The sequence below is a fragment of the Phyllopteryx taeniolatus genome, unplaced genomic scaffold, assembly GCF_024500385.1.
Source record: "Phyllopteryx taeniolatus isolate TA_2022b unplaced genomic scaffold, UOR_Ptae_1.2 contig_56, whole genome shotgun sequence".
Taxonomy (NCBI): domain Eukaryota; kingdom Metazoa; phylum Chordata; class Actinopteri; order Syngnathiformes; family Syngnathidae; genus Phyllopteryx; species Phyllopteryx taeniolatus.
This window is the reverse complement of record NW_026903514.1, coordinates 113,545-136,206: the sequence shown is the minus strand read 5'-3', so window position 1 is coordinate 136,206 and position 22,662 is coordinate 113,545. Positions and strand designations below refer to the sequence as shown.

The following is a 22,662-nucleotide window of genomic DNA, read 5'->3' as shown; positions in this document are numbered from 1 at the left end:
CCATTACCTGAACTGCAAACTAATAATAATGTGGTGATTCCAGAAATTAAAACAAACATGGATGACATTACAATGAACATGATTGAACAAGTGAACCCGCTCGAAAATGATGGTAACCATGGAATAGATATTTTCTGTTCACTTCTGTATTTTGTTCAGTGACTAAACATTGACTATACATCTATTAAAGAAGACCAAGGGTTTTGTTTTTTTCCCCTCTCAAGAGTTTGTGATTGTAGGTCAACTTAATGAAAATTGTCTTATTTTTGTTACAAAAATACTTAAAACATTTTTGTTACTTCTGTAGATTTCTTAGCCATGTGCTTTCACATTTAAGAATAACATGTTCATGCTCGGCCAAACCCATATGTGTTCCCTAACGCAAAGTCGAACTTCTCCTTAAACAGTTCGTAAGAGGCATATAATGGCAACTTTATGCAATTAATGCACGTGTTGGCAAGAGGGAACAGAGAAAAAGCGTCATCATCTCCTTGATGAAGGAACTGGACAGTTGGAGTAGCGCCAATAGGTGGTACCACAGATGCTCCTGTTGTGAAGATTTTCTCAAGTTTGGATGGCTCCTCTTCTTCTGTTAGAACTAAACAGTCAGTTAAAGTACTGAAAAATAAATAAAATACACACACACACACAATAAGGGGGGTGGAATGAATGTGTGTATTTGACCACTAAAGCAAACCTTCTGCATGTTGGAGATAGAAACCACTATCTCCTCAGCAGCTCTCGTTGCTCCTTTCTGGGGAGATCATCCATCTGGTCAGGAGTCACTGTGGCTCAAAGCAGAACTGGGGACGAAAGCCGTCTGGATGTTGAATTTGCTGAAGAACCCCAAGAGTTTTCAGTCCTTCACAAAATCTGCAAACAATTGCACAAAGCACAACTCTTGTGCAGTCAAATCACCCGTTTGTTTCATAGACTTTCATTATGTTTTGTGACAGTCGTCTTAAACCGTGCTGGCATACCCGATAGAGAAAAGTATACAACAGCTATTACTGAATACCTCTGAAATGGGGTTTGAACCTTGTGAATGACCTGAAACATGACAATGTCATGTACCAGCAGAACCTTGTCTGTAATCGACTGCATAGGCCTCAAACATCTTGCATTGGCCAAGTCGTCGAGCAAAGGATGTTTTTGACTTCTCGAGGTCATCAAGCGTTGTACTTTCAGATACCTAGCATCACAAGGATAAGCAGAGTGACTTATGGCAGCTTCATACAAGTCTTATTAAATTTTGACAACAGGGCTGGGTGATGTAGCCTTGAGTTTTCATTTTTTACCCCAAAATTCTCCAGACAGGGGGAGAAAGGCAAAGACATTCAAAACTCTGAAAGTTGCCCTTTAAACGCTACCCTTAAAATGTAAATACTGTGCACAAATTTTCAACATTAAATTAAATATTCCCTTAAGGATTAATATGTTACTGCAAAACTGTCATTGAATTTAACGAATAAAAGGTGCTGCTTCCAAACAACCTTGTTTCACCAAATGCTTTCCGAACAGCGCACTGTTCCCTTCCGTTGCAATAAGTAAAAAGGGAAATGCGCTTTGCTATCAACACTTGCCAATGCAGCAGTGGTGGCATTAAAAGTAAAAGGTGGGTCACGTCACCTTTCAAATTGGAAAACAAGAACTTTGGAATGTAAAGTAATTGTAATGCAGTTTAAGATGTACCAACTACCAAATTACCTTTTTTACTTTATCCATGAGTTTGGTGTCAGCTATATCTTTGACATTTGGATTTGCTGAACCATTGACCAAAAGATTAAATAGTACTGGGAAAAGGAAGTTTGGTGGTGGAGCTCCATGTACCAAGCTCACTGCAGTGGCTCTACCAGCAAAGTAGTACCAGTCCCCTATGAGAGCTGCACAATGATAGCATAAAAGGATATTTAACATTGAATAAAGACAAAAAATTCATCCATTTTCTTTTTACCGCTTCTCCTCACTAGGTTCACGGGCGTGCTGGACTATCCCAGCTATCTTCAGGCGGGAGGCGGGGTACACCCTGAACTGGTCACCAGCCAATCGCAGGGCACATAGAGAAACAATCATTCGCACCTACGGGCAATTTAGAGTCTTCGGTGAACCTAGCATGCATGTTTTTGGAATGTGGGAGGAGACAGGAGTGCCCGGAAAAAAGCCACGCAGGCCCGGGGGGAACATGCAAACTCCACACAGGCGAGGCCGTGATTTGAACCCCGGTCCCCAGAACTGTGAGGCAGATGTGCTAACCAGTCGACCAACGTGCAGTCTGAAAATTTTTTATCCATCCATCCATCCATTTTCTACTGCTTATCCGAGGTCGGGTCGCGGGGGGCAGTAGCTTTAGCAGGGATGCCCAGACTTCCCTCTCCCCAGCCACTTCATCCAGCTCTTCCGGGGGGATCCCGAGGCGTTCCCACGCCAGCCGAAGGACGTAGTCTCTGCAGCGTGTCCTGGGTTGTCCCCGGGGTCTCCTCCCGGGGACACATGCTCGGAACACCTCACCAGGGAAGCGTCCGGGAGGCATCCGAATCAGATGCCCCAGCCACCTCATCTGGCTCCTTTCGATGTGGAGGAGCAGCGGCTGTACTCTGAGATCCTCCCGGACGACCGAGCTTCTCACCCTATCTCTAAGGGAGAGCCCGGACACCCTGCGGAGAAAACTCATTTCGGCCGCTTGTATCCGGGATCTTGTTCTTTCGGTCACGACCCACAGCTCGTGACCATAGGTGAGGGTCGGAACGTAGATCGATCGGTAAATTGAGAGCGTCGCCTTTCGGCTGAGCTCCTTCGTTACCACAACGGACCCATACAAAGTCCGCATCACTGCAGACGCTGCACCGATCCGCCTGTCGATCTCCCGTTCCATTCTTCCCTCACTCGTGAACAAGACACCAAGACACTTAAACTCCTCCACTTTTGGCAGAATCTCATCCCCGATCTGGAGAGGGCATGCCACTCTTTTCCGACTGAGGACCACAGTCTCAGATTTGGAGGTACTGATTCTCATCCCAGCCGCTTCACATTTGGCTGCGAACTGCTCCAGTGAGAGTTGGAGGTCATGGCTTGATGAAGCCAACAGAACCACATCAGCAAAAAGCAGAGATGCAATACTGAGGCTACCAAACCGGACCTCCTCTACGCCTCGGCTGTGCATTGAAATTCTGTCCATAAAAGTTATGAACAGAATTGGTGACAAAGGGCAGCCTTGGCGGAGTCCAACCCTCACCGGGAACGAGTCCGACGTACTGCCGGAAATGCGGACCAAACTCTGACTCCGGTCGTACAGGGACCGAACAGCCCATATCACATACTCCCAAAGCACCCTCCACAGGACTCCCCGAGGGACACGGTCGAACACTTTCTCCAAGTCCACAAAACACGTAGACTGGTTGGGCGAACTCCCATGCACCCTCGAGGACCCTGCTGAGGGTGTAGAGCTGGTCCACTGTTCCACAGCCAGGACAAAAATCCCACTGCTCCTCCTGAATCTGAGATTCGACTTCCCGACGGACCCTCCTCTCCAGCACCCCTGAATAGACCTTACCAGGGAGGCTGAGGTGTGTGATCCCCCTGTAGTTGGAACACACCCTCCGGTCCCCCTTCTTAAAAAAAGGGGACCACCACCCCAGTCTGCAAATCCAGAGGCACTGTCCCCGATGTCCACGCGATATTGCAGAGGCGTGTCAACCAGGACACCCCCACAACATCCAGAGCCTTTCGGAACTCCAGGCAAATCTCATCCACCCCCGGGCCCTGCCACCGAGGAGGTTTTTAACCACCTCAGTCAACTTCAACCCAGAGATCCGTGTCCACCAAAGGGATCGGGGATTGCCGCCACGACAGACACCGACCACCTTATGGCCACAGCTCCGGTTGGCCGCCTCAGCAATGTAGGCGCGGAACACGGGCCACTCGGACTCGATGTCCCCCGCCTCGCACGGAACATGAGCAAAGTTCTGTCGGACGTGGGAGTTGGAACTCCTTCTGACAGGGGATTCTGCCAGACATTCCCAGCAGACCCTCACAATACGTTTGGGCCTGCCACGTCAGGCCGGCATCTTCCGCCACCATCGACGGCAACTCACCACCAGTTGGTGATCAGTTGACAACTCCGCCCCTCTCTTTACCCGAGTGTCCAAGACATCCGTCTGCAAGTCCGATGACACGACCACAAGGTCGATCATCGAACTGCGACCAAGGGTGTCCTGGTGCCAAGTGCACGTGTGGACACCCTTGTGCTTGAACATGGTGTTCGTTATGGACAATCCGTGATGAGCACAGAAGTCCAATAACACCGCTCGGGTTCTGATCAGGGGGGCCGTTCCTCCCAATCACGCCCTTCCAGGTCTCACTGTCATTGCCCACGTGAGCGTTGAAGTCCCCCAGCAGAACGATGGAGTCCCCAGCGGGAGCGCTCTCCAGCACCCCCTCCAAGGACTCCAAAAAGGGTGGGTACTCTGAACTGCTGTTTGGTGCATAGGCACAAACAACAGCCAGGACCCGTCACCCCACCCGACGGTGGAGGGAGGCTACCCTCTCGTCCACCGGGGTGAACCCCAATGTACAGGGGCCGAGCCGGGGAGCAATAAGTATACCCACACCTGCTCGGTGCCTCTCACTGTGGGCAACTCCAGAGTGGAATAGAGTCCAACCCCTCTCGAGAGGACTGGTACCAGAGCCCAAGCTGTGTGTGGTAAAGAGTCCGACTATATCGAGTCGGAACTTCTCGACCTCACACACCAGCTCGGGATCCTTCCCTGCCAGAAAGGTGACATTCCACGTCCCGAGAGGATCGGATCGCCAATGCCCCCGCCTTCGGCCACCGCCCAGCTCACACTGCACCCGACCCCAATGGCCCCTCCCACAGGTGGTTAGCCCATGGGAAGGGGGACCCACGTTACCCATTCGGGCTGTACCCATGGGTGCAGGCCCGGCCACCAGCACTTGCCTTCGAGCCCCACCACCAGCCATGGCTCCAGAGGGGGGCCCCGGTGACCTGCGTCCGGGCAAGGGAAAACCAAGTCCATCGTTTGTGATCATCATGAGGGATCTAAAACAAATTTAAAAAAAGTTGCCCAGCAAGAGTTATTACTGCTTTGCCTCTGGTACTCCAAATTTCCTGAATCTCAGAGTGAAAGAGGCTGATAAGTGCAAAAAGTGACTGCCAGACTCACATCTAACTCGTTTATGGGGTTGTTTTACTTTCCGAGCAACTGGTTACTGGGTTGGTTCAAGTGGTGTGTGTGGTTTCTCCCGTTGGTCTGGGCAGAGGTATGATGGGTAAAATGGAATCTGGAATACTTCTTGTACCACCACGACTCTGGGTCTGCTTTCCAAAACCCGGATGAGCTCTTTGTTTGAAGTCGACTCACAAACATGTAGTACTGTTAATGTCATGAACGGAACAGAGGATAGGACCCAAAAATGCACGACTCCAAAACAAATTGACAGTTTCCAAAAAGAGAGGTTTAATAGACGGGCATAGGTCGGTACACAGGCAGGCAATCCAAGAGAGGCAATAGTATCCAAAAACATGAGGCAAAGAGACAAGGTCGATAATCGGAACAGGGTCAGGTCTTACTGTGAATCTATGACGTGGAAACAAGGAATGCTGGAACGCGACGACAAGGTACAACGAACTGGCAACGAGAGGAAATGAGACACGAGGTTATATACAAGGGGTAATTAGGGTGAACGAGGCACAGGTGATGAAGATGCTCACAGGAGCAGGTGTGTGTGAAACAGGGGGGAAGACAAAACCCGGAACACACACACATATGACAGTACCCCCCCCCCTTAACGGCCGGCCCCAGACGGCCCTGGGGCCCCTGGATGCGCAACGTGGAAGTCCCGAATGAGCGAATCATCCACGATAAACGCAGACGGTACCCAGGAACGCTCCTCAGGCCCATATCCCTCCCAGTCCACCAGATATTGAAACCCCCTGCCCCTCCGACGAGATGACAACAGCCGCTTCACAGAGAAGACAGGGCCCCCATCCACAAACCGGGGGGGAGGAGGGGGCCTGGAAGGCGGGACCAGAGGGGACTCCCGGGCTGGCTTGAGTAGGCTGACGTGAAAAGTAGGGTGGACCCGCATAGACCTTGGGAGCCTCAGCTTCACGGTGACAGGGTTGATGATTTTTGTGATGGGGAAGGGCCCAACGAACCTGGGAGCGAGCTTCTTGGACTCCACCCGGAGTGGAATATGTTTGGTCGAAAGCCAAACTCGCTGACCCACTTTGTAGTTCGGGGCCGGTGTCCTCCGACGGTCAGCAGCGGCTTTGTAGGACCATCCCAGGCGCAGCAGCATCTGGCGGGCTCGCTCCCAGGTCCTCCTGCAGCGTCTCACCAAGGTTAATGCCGCTGGAACTGTGGATTCTGGGGCTATGGCAGGAAACAGAGATGGTTGGTAACCATGCACAACGTGAAAAGGCGATAGACCAGTGGATGCAGAGGGGAGGGAATTGTGGGAGAATTCGACCCAAACCAGTTTCTGAGACCAGGATCGCGGCTCCTGTGAAGCGAGACATCGGAGCCCCGTCTCCAGGTCCTGGTTCAGCCTCTCGGTTTGGCCGTTGGTTTCAGGATGAAACCCGGATGACAGACTGACGGTAGCACCTATGAGTTTACAAAACTCCTTCCAAAATTGCGAAATGAATTGGGGACCCCTATCAGACACCACATTCTTGGGGAAACCATGGAACTTAAAAACCTGATTAATCATTAGCTCGGCAGTGTCTTTAGCTGAGGGGAGTTTTGGAAGTGCAATGAAGTGCGCCATCTTAGAGAACCTGTCAACAACTGTAAGAATGGTGGTATTGCCTTTAGAGGCCGGTAATCCTGTAACAAAGTCTACGGAAATGTCTGACCAAGGACGTTGTGGTATTGGCAGGGGTCGCAACTCCCCAGAAGGACGTTGATGAGAGGCCTTGTTAGCAGCACATACCTGGCAAGCATTGACGTAATCGCTAACATCCCTCCTAACATTAGGCCACCAAAAGCGCTGTTCGACCACTGATAGCGTCTTGGCAATGCCTGGGTGACATACCGTTCGGTTCGTGTGAGCCCAGTGGATGACTTTTCCCCTTAAGGTCGGAACCACATAAAGCCTGTTCTCGGGGCAATCTTCAGGGCTAGGAGTGTCTTTCAGAGCCCCTTCAACCGCAGTCTCAATGTCCCAAACAAAAGCGGAAATGAAGCATGACTTAGGCAAAATAGTCTTAGGGTCGGACAAAGAACTCTCCTCGGAGAAAATGCGTGACAAAGCATCTGGCTTACCATTTTTAGAACCCGGTCGGTATGATAACGTAAAATTAAATCTAGAGAAGAAAAGAGCCCATCTAGCCTGCCTCGCATTTAATCTTTTGGCAGTTTTAATATATTCAAGGTTCTTGTGATCTGTCCATACTAAAAACGGAGTATGTGCCCCCTCTAGCCAGTGCCTCCACTCCATCAAAGCCACCTTGACTGCCAACAGTTCACGGTCGCCAATGTCATAATTTTTTTCAGCTGGGGTCAATTTTTTGGAGAGAAACGCACAAGGATGTAACTTCTCATCCTTGAGAGACTTCTGGGAGAGCACTGCTCCTATTCCGGCATCAGACGCATCGACTTCTACCACAAACTGCTGTTTGAGATCTGGCAAAGTAAGGATGGGAGCGGAGGTAAAGCTCGACTTAAGTTTTTGAAAAGCTGCATGACAAAGCGGGTTCCATACAAAAGGTTTGTGTGGCGAGGTAAGATCATGCAAAGGAGAGGCTATAGAACTGAAATTCCTGATGAATTTCCTGTAGAAGTTTGCGAACCCTAAGAACCTTTGTACATCTTTGCGTGACGTGGGAGTAGGCCAATTAATAACGGCATCGACTTTGCAAGGGTCCATCTTGACTTCACCTTGAGCCAGGACGAAACCCAGAAAAGAAACGGACGCCTGGTGGAACTCACATTTCTCAGCCTTGACATAGAGTTGATTCTGCAGTAACTGCTGCAAAACAGAGCGGACATGAATAATGTGAGTCTCCTCATCCGGGGAGAATATCAGAATATCATCTAAATAAACAAAAACATAAACATTCAACATGTCGCGAAGGACATCGTTGACAAGGTTCTGGAAAACAGCTGGAGCGTTAGTAAGCCCAAAAGGCATTACCAAATATTCATAATGTCCCGTTGGTGTGTTAAATGCTGTTTTCCATTCATCCCCCTCCCTTATCCTGACTAGATGATATGCATTTCTTAAGTCCAGTTTTGTGAAAATCTTGGCTCCCTCCAGGAACTCAAAGGCGGTGGAGATGAGAGGAAGAGGGTACCTGTTTTTTACCGTGATCTCATTGAGACCCCGGTAATCGATACAGGGTCGCAGGGTCTTGTCTTTCTTGTCCACGAAGAAAAATCCTGCTCCCGCAGGGGATGAAGATGGGCGAATGATCCCGGCTGCCAGTGATTCTTCTACGTATTCCTTCATGGCCTTGTGTTCCGGCCCTGAAAGAGAGAACAACCTCCCTCGTGGGGGTGTGGTTCCAGGCAGCAAGTCAATAGCACAGTCATAAGGTCTGTGGGGTGGAAGGGATTTGGCCTTGGACTTGGAAAAAACATCTTTAATATCCTGATAACAGGTGGGCACTTGAGATAAATCAGGATCCGCAGATGGGGTCTGTGGATTGTCCTTAGAAACATGACCCTGAACATCACATGGCGGCTTGAAACAGTTCCGGGCGCAATTGCTGCCCCATGACATAACCTGCCCAGAGGACCAGTCAATGTGGGGGTTATGTAATTTCAACCATGGGTTCCCTAAGATAACGTCATGATTCATGGCGTCAAAAACATGAAAACTAATACGTTCCGAGTGAGAATCAGGGAATGTCAATGTGAGTGTTTGGGTGCGGTGAGTGATCTTGCCCATAAAACTGCCATCTGCAGCATAGGTGTTGCGGTGGCGTTTTATTCCAAAGGTTCTAAGGGTCATACGTCTAACAAGGATGGAGTTGAGTAAGTTTGCATCAGAACCAGAGTCAATTAAAACAGGTGTATGAATTTCTTGATCAGGAGAGCATAGTGTCACTTTCGGAAGAACCCGTGTAGGGTCTTCCTTAATGAAATTCAGACTCACCTCTCCCGTGCCCTGGCTACCGGCACCGGCAACTTTGACGTGACAGTTGCTCACGGAATGACCCAACTGACCGCAGTAGAAGCACCGCCCTTCCCTCAGCCGGCGTTGACGTTCCTCAGAGGAGAGACGGAACCTGCCCCGTTGCATGGGCTCATCCGTGGTGACGCTAGCCAGTGGATTGAGACTGGCAGCAGGGAATCTGCCTTGGTTTGGCTTGTCACCGAGGCTCGTCCTCCAAGTGCGCGGTGAAGCATCCCTCCGCCGATCTCCATCCAGCTCGCGATCCAAAAGCCTTCTGTCGATCTTGAGGGCGAGAGCGATGAGAGCGTCCAAGTCGGTTGGCAGGTCTAGCGGGACTAAATGATCCTTGACGGCGGGGGATAGTCCTTGAAAAAAGGCATCGAGTAGCGCCCGATTATTCCAATGAGTCTCAGCTGCTAGAATGCGAAACTCAATCGCGTAATCTGACACCCTGCGCTTGCCTTGTTGTAAGGTGACAAGGGAGCGAGCTGCCTCACGATCAGGAGTGGAAAATTGAAAAATTTGCTCCATAGTCTTGACGAAAAAAGCCCATGAATGACACGCGCCGGAATTGCGGCTCCATTCAGCAGTAGCCCACGCCTCCGCACGACCAGTCCGGTGGGAAATGACGAATGCGATCTTTGCCCGCTCGGTGGGGAAGGCGGCTGCCTGCAGTTCAAAGTGGAGTTCGCACTGCGTGATGAACGGCTTAATGTTCCCAGATTCTCCAGAGAACCTCTCCGGTCGAGAGAGCTGTGGGCAGACAGCAGCGGAGGTGGCAGGTGGCTGTATGGTGACTACTTCACACGGAAATACCGTGGCAGTACTGGGTGTGGTGCCAACTGGTTCCTTCTCTTGAAAAAATTTCAAAAGAAGTTCAAACTGCGAGGCCACCTGTCTCATCATATTGTCCTGATTCCTTGACAGTCCCTCTAGATGAAGGTGGAGGGCGGCAATCTGCTCATCCTGCTTCGCGAGGCGTTGACCCTGCGCTTGAAGGGCCTTGCGCACCGGGTCTGAGTCTGCTGGGTCCATGTTCTGGCCAGTTCGTTCTGTCATGGACAGAACAGAGGATAGGACCCAAAAATGCACGACTCCAAAACAAATTGACAGTTTCCAAAAAGAGAGGTTTAATAGACGGGCATAGGTCGGTACACAGGCAGGCAATCCAAGAGAGGCAACAGTATCCAAAAACATGAGGCAAAGAGACAAGGTCGATAATCGGAACAGGGTCAGGTCTTACTGTGAATCTATGACGTGGAAACAAGGAATGCTGGAACGCGACGACAAGGTACAACGAACTGGCAACGAGAGGAAATGAGACACGAGGTTATATACAAGGGGTAATTAGGGTGAACGAGGCACAGGTGATGAAGATGCTCACATGAGCAGGTGTGTGTGAAACAGGGGGGGAAGACAAAACCCGGAACACACACACACACACACATATGACACTCTACTCCAGTAGAATTGAGGTCAAAGAGTGTTGCCATTTTTGATGCGAGTGAAACAACCCCAGCATCTTCCTGAAAAGGGTAGCACATGAACGTAGCGATTGGCTCAAGTAATGCAAAGTCTTGAAATCGTTTGTCAAACTCTGACAGACAATTATCAATCTGTTCTGTGTAGCATACGCTGTCAAGCTGCACACATGATTTCCCTTGCGTCTCCAACTCCGACACTAGGTTTTTGAAGTTTGCCAAATCGTGGCGCTGGAGCTTTGAGGAGAAATTTCGCATTTTTAGTTTGAAAACATTAATTGAGCTTATCATATTGATCACAGTTTTATCTTTTCCTTGCAGCTCTAGGTTCAGTTCATTCAGCATGTTGGTCACATCAGTTAAAAATGCTAATTGGCTATATTCTGCATATTTAGCTTCACTGAAAGAGGTCTCGAAATCTTTGCAGGAATTTCCCTCGACTGAGCCATCTGACATCAGTGTGCAACAGTAACTCAGAGTAGTCACTGTCAGCGTTATCCAGATGTGCACGGAAAAGAGATCTGTCACTAATAGAACAGGCGATCTTCGTTGCTAAATCCATTATTTCCTTCATGTTGAGCATTTTCGCGCATAGTGCTTGTTAGTGTATTATGCAGCGGTAATTAAGGCAGTCTGGAAAAGCGTCGTCCTCCCTGCACTTGGCAATAAATCCATTCAAGCGGCCAACCATCGCTGGTGCTCCATCCGTGGTGATGGACACCAATTTGAACAGTGGGAGCAGAGTTTTCTCCATAAAGTTTTTAAAAGACTGAAATATGTCCTCTCCTCGAGTGTGTTCTTTCATGGTTAGGACTGTTAACAACTCCTCTTTTGCGGTCATATCAGAAAACACCATCCGAATACAAATGCACAACTGCGCTGTGTCACTCACGTCCGTAGACTCGTCCAGCTGCAGTGAGAAGCACTCGCAGGTTGCAATATCCTTCCAGTTGCTGGGTCAGATCCTCAGCTATGGTTTCACAGCGCTGTGTGACTGTCATTCTTGATGGTTTGTCTCCGGTAGTTGGAGCCGCTCTAGTACAACAGACAGTCAATTTACAGAACACTTTGGAGACATAAAGACATTGACAAAAAACAACAACAAACAACAATTGTGCAAAAAGATGCAGAGTCCTCTAGCACTTAGAGCAGTTCGAATGGCTAATATCGCAATAGTCCGGTGCAATGACCATTGTGCAAAGGGCACTGAGACTTCAAGGAGTGTATGCGGTTTAAAGTGACGAGTAGTGCGATAATCTGGGACAATGGTTGTGCAAATGTTACAGATACTCCTTAATCAGTGTGCAAATGGAGCAGATGCTACTCTGGCATGAGTGGCCAGTATATGCAAATAGTGCAGCACGGCGAGACAACTACAGTGAGTGCACGAGTAATACATAATTGGCCCCACAGAAATGTGACAACGAACTCAAGTCAAAAAATCGCCAGCTTGTTGTAATGGAATTATAAGTTAGCTGTTTAAGAAGTTGATTGCAAGAGGGAAGAAGCTGTTGGAATGTCTACTAGTTCTAGTTTGCATTGATCGGTAGCGCCTACCTGAGGGAAGGAGCTGGAAGAGCTGGTGACCGGGGTGGGGAGGGTCCGAGAGGATTTTGCACACCCTTGTCTTAGTTCTGGCAGCGTGCAAGTCCTCAGCTCGCTTTTTGGTGGGAAGTCAATGTCATCGTTTTTATGCACAGTCCGAAAATGCCACTCTACGTTTCCTTTTTTCGGAATAGCGATGTTGGACAGGCAGATGAGGCAAACGCACTTTGAAAATGACATTGTAAAAAAATAGTCCTCCTCCCATTCCGTATGGAAGTGGTACGTTTTCGTCTTTTTACTTGGTCCAGCGCCCTCACACATTTTTACCCCTTAAGTTTAAATTAAACGAGAAGTCACTAGCTTGCAAGGAAGGCCCCGGTGTGTGCTCCTGCGCATGCCTGTCTGTGTACATCTGCATGACGCGATCTACCCACACTACCTTTGCGATCGACTGGTAGATCGCGATCGACGTATTGGGCACCCCTGGTCTAGAGCTCTATACATGTAGTTGTTGTGTGTTGCCAAAATGTAAAGTAATGACACCAATGTAATGGACATGCTCTCGCCCGAAGGCACTGACCCCCAAACCCCGGACTGAGCTACATCGCTGTCTCTGCACCCCCGCCGAGAATGACGGCCACGGGGATGCTAGATTTAACTTCGCACACGGACACTAAATGAATTACCAGCCAGTCCCAAGGAGCTCATCAAAGCTGCGATACAGACTACTGGTTTCTCACTAAGATGCAAAGTCAATTAACTTTCACCCCCAGCAAGCCTGAAGTGTCTCATTAACAAATATTTTTTTGGGGGGACACTGGCTTAATCACCAAAAAGTTGAGGAACCCGCTGTTTGCTGGCTCTCGTTCGACCAACTTGCAGAAGACTGGCTTAGCCAGGAAGCCCCACCTCGCACCATGAGGTGGCGAGGACACATCGGACCCTTCCCCGCCGCAGGGCATCCTGCCAGCGCTCCAAGCTACCCTTTTGGGTGCCTGGGCAAACTCCGGGGGCAGGAAGCGGGGGCAGCGCACGTCCGCTCAGAACGTCTTGCGAATAGTGACATACGGGCTCCGGCATTTTTTTCCCTGCTCTCCTTTTTTCCCCTTCCTTTTCCGCCAAATCCACCTGTTCCCCGTTCAGACCAGACCGGCCAAACATCCGGGAAATTGACCAGCTCGCGTAAATTCTGTTCCATGCAAAGTAAGTCCAGCTTGTGGTCTACTGAAAGTACAGATTTGTGCATATTTGTGTTTACATAAACAAGAACAGGAACCCCCAGCTATATGCTTTGTCAATACACGCTCATTCCACCCTCACATCATAAGCTCAGCCTCTTCCTACCAATGTTTGTCCTTTGTTTGCTTTTTCCTGCCTTGTTTCCTTGTAGATTCCCTCTTGTAGAGCTCATGAAATTTTCGAGAAAAATTCACTACCTGTATCATTTGTGTGTGTTTAGGTTAGACAAAAGACCTCTGGCTATCGAGAACCCATCTAATTCCTGTAGCAACCTTCAGATTACAAGACAGATAAAAGGTTTGTTGTTGCTTTCTCCTAAATTTTACTCGTAGAAAAAGTGACCCTTTCGAGACAAAATAGCGAGCACATTGCTGGCACCCGTCAACATATTTCCATCTCTATCCTTAATCACCCTAACCTGTTGCACATCCTTCCTATCTCTATCCCTCTGTCTGGCCAGCCTGTATAGATCCTTTTCTCCTTCTTTAGTGTCCAACCTGCCATACATGTCATCATATGCCTCTTATTTGGCCTTTGCCACCTCTACCTTTGCCCTGTGTCGCATCTCAATGTATTTCTTTCGCCTCTCCTCGGTCCTCTCAGTGTCCCACTTCATCTTAGCTAACCTTTTTCCTTGTATGATTTCCTGTACTGGTGGCACGGTGGCCGACTGGTTAGAGCGTCAGCCTCACAGTTCTGAGGTGCGGGGTTCAATCCCCGTCCCCGCCTGTGTGGAGTTTGCATGTTCTCCCCGTGCCTGCGTGGGTTTTCTCCGGGCACTCCGGTTTCCTCCCACATCCCAAAAACATGCATTAATTGGAGACTCTAAATTGCCCGTAGGTGTAAATGTGAGTGCGAATGGTTGTTTGTTTGTATGTGCCCTGCGATTGGCTGGCAACCAGTTCAGGGCGGGGCACACCGCCTCCTGCCCGTTGACAGCTGGGATAGGCTCCAGCACGCCCGCGACCCTAGTGAGGAGAAGCGGCTCAGAAAATGGATGGATGGATGGATGGATTTCCTGTACTGTGAGGTTCCACCACCAAGTCTCCTTCTCTCCTTTCCTCCCAGAAGATACACCAAGTACTCTCCTGCCTGCCTCTCTGATCACCTTGGCTGCAGTGGTCCAGTCTTCTGGAAGCTCCTCCTGTTCACCTCTTCCCGAAAAGCTACACAACACTCGTCCTGTTGCAGCTTCCACCACTTGGTTCTCTGCTCTGCCTTTGTCTTCCTAATCTTCCTCCCCACCACCAGAGTCATCTTACACAACACCATCCTATGCTGTCGAGCCACACTCTCCCCTCCCACTACCTTAAAGTTGGTAACCTCCTTCAGATTACATCGCTGCAAAGTCTACCACCATCTGTCCCTCCAAGTTCCTTTCCTGGATGCCGCACTTACCCATCACTTCTTCATCACCCCTATTACCTTCACCAACATGTCCATTACAATCTGCACCAATCACGACTCTCTCTCTGTCTGGGATGCTCAGAACTACTTCGTCGAGCTCCTTCCAGAATTTCTCTTTCACCTCTAGGTCACATCCTACCTGTGGGGCATAGCCACTAATCACATTATAAATAACACCCTAAATTTCAAGTTTCAACCTTATCACTCGATCTGATACTCTTTTCACCTCCAAGACATTCTGATCCAACTCTTCTTTTAAAAAAAACCCGACTCCCTTTCTCTTCCCATCTACCCATCTGGTAAAATAATTTAAACCCTGCCCCTAAACTTCGAGCCTTACTGCCTTTCCACCTGGTCTCCTGGACACACAATATATCAACCTTTCTCCAAATCATCATGTCAACCAACTCCCGAGATATATAGTTCCAACATGATTGAACCCGGGTCCTCAGAACTGTGAGGCTGACGCTCTAACCAGTCATCTACTGTGCCGCCCCTGGTGGTCTAGTGGTTAGGATTCAGCGCTCTGACCGCTGCGGCCTGGGTCTGATTCCCGGCCAGGGAACATTAATTCTTAAGCCTATTTGGTCAAGTGTTGTTCTACATTGACTATGATTTGGGTTGACCTGGGTTTGATCCTCTCTTAATGCACCCCCATGGGTGGCACAACCCAGTGCAAACTGTAGGCCAGTCCCAATCCTGGATTAATGGAGAGGGATTCGTCAGGAAGGGCATCTGGCTTATAACTTTGCTCGACAAATATGAGCGTTCATCCAAAGAATCCCATACCGGATCGGTCATGTCCCGGGTTAACAACATCCGGCACCGTTGACCTGCAGGGCGCCGGTGGAAATTCAGCTCCTATGGGTCGAAGACGAAGACGGGTTTAAATTATTTTACCATGGTGTAGATGGGAAGAGAAATTGAGGAGGGGTTATTTTAAATGATGAGCTAGCTGAGAATGTCTTGGAGGTGAAAAGAGTATCAGATCAAGTGATGAGGCTGAAACTTGAAATTAAGGGTGTTATTTATAATGTGATTAGTGGCTATGCCCCACAGGTAGGATGTGACCTAAAGGTGAAAGAGAAATCCTGGAAGGAGCTAGACGAAGTAGTTCTGAGCATCCCAGACAGAGAGAGAGTTGTAATTGGTGCAGATTGTAATGGACATGTTGGTGAGGGTAATAGGGGTGATGAAGAAGTGATGGGTAAGTACGGCATCCAGGAAAGGAACTTGGAGGGACAGATGGTGGTAGACTTTGCAACAAGGATGCAAATGGCTGTAATGAACACTTTTTTCCAGAAGAGGCACGAACATAGGGTGACCTACAAGAGCGGAGGTAGAAGCACGCAGGTGGATTACATCTTGTGCAGATGATGTAATCTGAAGGAGGTTTTCATGGGTTGCATGGGTTTTCTCCGGGCACTGCGGTTTCCTCCCACATCCCAAAAACATGCATTAATTGGAGACTCTAAATTGCCCATAGGCATGACTGTGAGTACGAATGGTTGTTTGTTTCTATGTGCCCTGCGATTGGCTGGCAACCAGTTCAGGGTGTACCCCGCCTCCTGCCCGATGACAGCTGGGATAGGCTCCAGCACGCCCGCGACCCTAGTGAGGAGAAGCGGCTCAGAAAATGGATGGATGGAGGTAGTGGTAGGGGAGAGTGTGGCTAGACAGCATAGGATGGTGGTGTGTAAAATGACTCTGGTGGTGGGGAGGAAGATTAGGAAGACAAAGGCAGAGCAGAGAACCATGTGGTGGAAGCTGAGACAGGAAGAGTGTCGTGTGGCTTTTTGGGAAGATGTGAGACGGGCTCTCTGTGGACAGCTTTCAGAAGACTGGACCACTACAGCCAAAGTGATTAAAGAGACAGGCAGGAGAGTCCTTGGTGTACCTTCTGAGAGGAGACTTGGTGGCGGAACCTCACAGTACAGGAAATCATACAAGGAAAGAGGTTAGCTCAGAAGAAATATGTGGGACACTGAGAGGACCGAGGAGAGGCGAAAGGAATACATTGAGATGCAACGTATAACAAAGGTAGAGGTGGCAAAGGCCAAATAAGAGGCATATGATGACGTATGCCAGGTTGGACACTGAAGAACGTTAAAAGCATTTCTACAGGTTGGTCAGACAGAGGGACAGAGATGGGAAGGATGTGCAGCAGGTTAGGGTGATTAAGGATAGAGCTGGAAATGTGTTGACAGGCCCACTCCCTTTAAAGAAGATGCGGAAGAGCACCCCCACATCAAACATGAAGTGGCCGAAAACAAACGATGGAAATGTTCTCTGTGAGAAAATATTTGCTTTTCAGAGTAATTTGAAACAACACATGAAAATACAAACAGAAGGGAAACCTTTTGCATGCTCAGTTTGTGGCCAAAGATTCTCTTTGGCGAAGATATAGAAGTGTGCTGGTGATAGCAGTGATGAAGAAGCTTGAAATGAAAAAGTAAATGTTGAATATTAAAGGAAATTACTATCATACTGATTGACAAAAATCTACATTCTTGTATTCTGTCTGCCATCTTTTATTTTATCAATCTTTTAGTTTTCTTTGTATCTGCTAAAAGGCTGCTGTGGACAAATGCTGAGAATTATCACTCGCGTCAAAATGCTTTTGTCCAATGTTTTAAAATGAGCAAATGATTGATCGAACTAGATTGTGACGAGACTTTTGACTTAATAAAATAAAATTCTTCAAACAGTGAGAGTCACTCAATTGTCTTGTATGTCAAAGCCATTTTCCCCTTTGAAAAGAATTGAAATGCCTTCAATCCATTCAAAACCCTCCAGAAACAAATGCTGGCAACACAAAGCAAAAAAATGGCACAAGTGACAAGGCCGAAGTGGAAAAACCGCTAAACTGGGGCACTGGTCGTCAAGGTAGTGTTGTACTTGGCTGACTTTGACCACAATGAAAAATAATCTGCATATCAAACAATGGATTGAGACTTTGGAACAGATTGAGTGTGGAACTGAAACAATGACCAAGCATGAACCAAATGAAAAAAAAAATACAAACAAATGACCTTTACAAAATACGAGGAGGAAATGTAATTTCCATATAAATATAGATCAAAACAAATTTAAAAACAGACAATTAAAATACCCCAAAATATACAAGAACCCATCCCCACATATTTAAACAAAAATAAACACAAAATCAACCACACATGGTAAATGGACTTCACATGTACAGCAGTTCATCTACACTATCACAGTGCCCAAAGCGCTTTACAAAATTCACACATTCACACACCAATGGGCGGCTGCGGCCATGCAAGGCGCTGCCAGGCCCACTGGGAGCAAATTAGGGTTCAGTGTCTTGCCCAAGAATATTTTTGGCCTTTTTAAAAGCCTTTTCTGCCAGTGAATGAATTTGCTTCTGAAATGGAGCTGCTGAATATTTGAAGCTGAAATGTTTGGATTTAATATTTTGATGTAAAAATAAAATCAGCGTTCGTAAAATCATCTGAATATGTTGAGTTTTGAAGGTGAAAATGGTACATTGAGTTTCGATTGTAAAAAAAAAAAAAAGATTTGTCATTCAAATTGAGAATTCCAACACGCACCTTGAGCGACAATTCTACTTACTAAGGCCCGGAAGACACTAGGATTTTTCCAATCTTAAATTTTCATCTGCTGCAGAAAATTCTGGCATTTAACAGATTCAGTCGTGTTGCGTGTAGTGTGCTCTGATAAGCTCAACGCACCACACCACACACATAAAGATTCTCTTCCACCACGGGTCTGGAAACAATTCTGGAGAACGACGATGTCCATAACGGACTTGCTTTGGAAAATACTTTTTGCCGTCTGGGCAACCCACCTTTGTACAAAAAAAAACCATGACATCGGGTAAGATGTTTGTTTTTATTTACGGTTGTTCCTGAGTCAGGGCGCTTCTTGATTGGCTCCATTCTGTTTCACGTCACAATTCACGACGTCATGACTCGGGGAGATGGCTTTCCCCACACGCAGAGATTTCGTCAGAGTCGTAAATATTTTTCGGCCCAGACCCATTTTGGTCTATATTCTGGACAAATGCACTTAGCACATCTCAGATTTCAAGATAATCTCACAGTATAAATTTAAGACATAATACAGTCTGGCGTTTGAGGTCCTCGGTGGGGACAGGGCAAAATTGGTACAAAAACAACCCGATTGTCTTTGTGTGTACGAGGCCTAACAGGGTCTTTTCTTCACCTCAAGTCTCTCTTTATTTAAACGATCTTGTCCTGCAGTCCTTTTGTTGGAGCCTGGGTGGTGCTTTGCTCTTCTCTCTCTCTCTCTCTCTCTCTCTCGCTCTCTCTCTCTTCCCTCTCTCTCTTCACAGTAATCAGCACACCTTGGCCGCGCACCTATCATCAATCAGCCCTCATCATCACCTGCATAAAAGCCTGCCAGATCCGGCAAACTCTCGCCAGAGTATTGAAGTGTCTCCTGTGGTACAACGGCTCCCCAGTTACCAAGTAAGCTATGTAATTCATCATCATCATCTTCATCTTCATCTTCATCTTCATCTTCATCATCTTCTTTCTGGCCTCTGTGTTTCTCCTTGTCCTCAGTGTTCCCTCCGTGTTACTCGCCAAGTAGATTTCTGCCGCCAAGCCAGCCGCCTATCCTCGTCACCGCCTGTCACACGTTCTCTGCCTGAACAACCTGCCAACACATCTCAAGGACCATCTCCATTCCCCTTTTCCATGAACTTTTCATCACAACCTCTCAGCCTCCATCTGCTCTTGGGTCCAGTCTAAATCCACTCGTGACAGATCTTCTCTTTTGCTTAATGGAGGACACCTATACCTCACCTTGTTTATTTACAACTTAAGAAAAACTCAATTTAGATGGTGCTGCCCCACCATCGCAAACGTCAGCCTGTTCTGCCCACACGGTTCATTGGAACTGCCCCGTTATTACCCACAGCCCCCCGACAGGCCTGTCGGACTTTCAATTGTGAAGGGCGATTTTGAAAAAGACTCCACTGATACAAGCTCGATGAACAAAGACAACTTTATTGGCCAACAAGCAATATACAGTGTCCGCCAACAACTGCAGCAGGTGGGAGAGTCCCATTCAATATTGGGGGCTCCGAAATCTGGAGGGACACCATGCCGTCTTCTGACACCGTCATGCGGTCAGCTCCTTCCTGACTCTGAATATGGCTGACTGATTTGTCATAATATTTGAAGCTCCTGAGGTTACGATCAGTGTTTGAAAGGTATCCAGCATTTAATTTAAAAAAAAAATGAATTTTATCTTTATATGTCCAGACAAGGTAATTGAGAACAGATTCTCTTTTGCAAGGCTGACCTGGGAGCAGACAGTATAGTAAAACAAAGCAAAATAAAAGCAAATACAAAAAAATAGAAGAGAAACTGTACAGTGTGCTATAGTTACATAATATAATATTACATAATAAAATGTATGTCCATTTTATTCAGGATCACATGCAGTTTTCCATCTTACTCAAAGAGTTAAAAGTTTCCTCACAGTCTATTTCAATGAATCATTTGCTTGTTTAAAATAAACATCACAAAAAGCAGTGTTTTAGCACAAGTGCTAATTCTCAACCCTTGTTAACAGGAAGGAAGGACACAAGCAAGGTGAATGTATCCAATACAGCATTCTGAATTGGGTTTAACAACATCTGCAAGGTTGTACACGAGTTCGCCAGGAATTGAACCTAGAATCTTCTGATCTGTAGTCAGATGCGTTATCCATTGTGTCACAATGTACCCCAAACCACAAAGGTTTGGGGTCTCTGCAAGTCCCTGTGGAGTATTTTCACTGTCCCAGCAGCACCTGCAGCAAAAAGAAACTGCAGGAGTTCGCTCTTGCCGTGACCCAGATTTGAACCGGGGTTGTTGTGGCCACAACGCAGAGTACGAACCACAATAAAATCACGGCTTGGGTTGGTGGAGCCTATCTCTCAAAGTATTTTCTGTCATTTTGCTTAGTAATAGGGACCAATGCGTTAAAACCAGATGTGAATAACCCAACACAGCAACAAATGGAAAATGGACTCTAGTGTGAGGATCATTTGAGTGTTTGCACCTCATTCAGCTGTTAAATGTGTAACTGCAGTATTTGTGCAGATGACCTCAAGTTTCTTCCTTCCTCCTGCTTTGTTGGGGCTGCCACGTGGGAAATAGAACAAGTGGTCAAAAGGGCTCAGAGAACCCAACCGGATCCCAAGACTGGACCTCCAGACCGGATTTCGTGCCCAATTTCACACGCTCTGAAGCACTTCAGTGGGCCCACAACTCCAACTATATTGGAAGGATGTCAGGGCTGCCCTGGCTCGGTCAGCCGAAAGGAACTTAAGAGATCTTCATCGCTCCCCTACGCCTGTATACAAGGCTGGCTAAGATGGTTTGGCTTTCCTCCCGTGACCTTCTCTCCAGACCGAATCACTTAAGCTCACGCCATGCTTCAATGGTCCTTTTCCGATCACTAATGTCTTAAATCCCATCTCTGTTCAGTTGAAGCGCCCTCATTCTCTCAAAATCCACCCGACATTTCATGTGTCTCTGCTCAAGCCTGTCTCCACCAGTACCCTTAGCCCTCCGGCCTTACCCCTCCGCCCCACATAATCAACAAGCATCTTGGTTTCATGGTGTTTTTTTTCGGGTTACTTGGCTGGCAGCTCCCCTTAGTGCATAGTGGACCGGTCTGGACAACATGACCCAGCAGTTTCCATAGTGTAGTGGTTATCAAGTTCGCCTCACATGTGAAAGGTCCCTGGTTCGAAATTGGCTGGCTCTGTATTTCTGCCATGATTAACTATGGGAAGAGATTTGTCTCAGAATGATTTCCACAAATATATCCATGATTTACACACGTTTCTTAAATGTTGTGTGTACATTTATCATAACTTGACATGATGATGATGAATATTTACATGATATCATTTGTCAATATTCACTTCTGCTTGTCGATTTTTGAAGATGCGTTTGTGGATCAGCGGGCAAGCGTGTTTATTTTTATTCAAACGTAACGCAGTTTTCAAGATATTCTCATGCACACACACACTGTAAAATAGATGATTGAGAGCTTGCCACTTTTTATTTGAACACTGTAATAATAAGCTGTTTTTTGGATCTTGCTGACAGATGAGGAAGGCGATTTCTTTTCTTTTCCTTACTAATGACGGGGCTGACGGTTTTCCACCGTGTTCAGCCACAGTCGGCTTTCCGGGGATTTCGGCAGGGTCGACTGTTGGATCCCCATAAAAATGACTCGCAGTCAAGTCATCATCCTGATAGGAAACTGCAGCACTGGCATCAGAGGATGTCAATATTGATTGGATCATAGGCTTTTGACAAGTCCAAAACTAAGTGGTCACTTAGTGGAGGGTTTCTCCTCTTTGTCTCATTTGCATGTTTAGGTTGCTGTATATTTTACCCTGTGTGCCTTTTCATTTTTTTAGTGTGTGTGACCTGTCGTCCCCCGCACCTTGAATGAATCTCCGAAAGTGGATATTCTCTAGCTGGAGCTGTCGGCCTTGTCAAAACTTGTAAATAATTGGCAATAACAATTATGTTTTACTTTTCAAATAAACAGCTTGAAGCAAGCACACTTGGCCTCTTATTTGGAAAACTATGCAAGTGAGAGTGAGAACAGGTGGTAACGAACACATTAATAAGTGTGTTTTAATAAGTTTAAATGTGCTAAAAGCATGTGAGATGTGAAAACCTTTTTTTTAACTACAACCCCAACATTGTGTTAAACATAAATAAAAACAGAATACAATAATTTGCAAATCATGTTCAACCTATATTTAATTGAATACACTACAAAGACAAGATATTTAATGTTCAAACTGTTCAACTTTATTGTTTGT

At 47.2% G+C, this 22,662-nt stretch overlaps 1 long non-coding RNA gene across 1 annotated transcript; it reads left to right on the top strand.

Moving 5' to 3' along the window:
* Nucleotides 1-18,978: 18,978 nt before the first annotated feature.
* On the top strand, nt 18,979-22,323 carry LOC133473842 (uncharacterized). Its single transcript, XR_009787258.1, has 3 exons — nt 18,979-19,288; nt 19,385-20,037; nt 22,249-22,323. It is a non-coding gene; the product is annotated as an uncharacterized LOC133473842 (long non-coding RNA).
* Nucleotides 22,324-22,662: the final 339 nt, after the last annotated feature.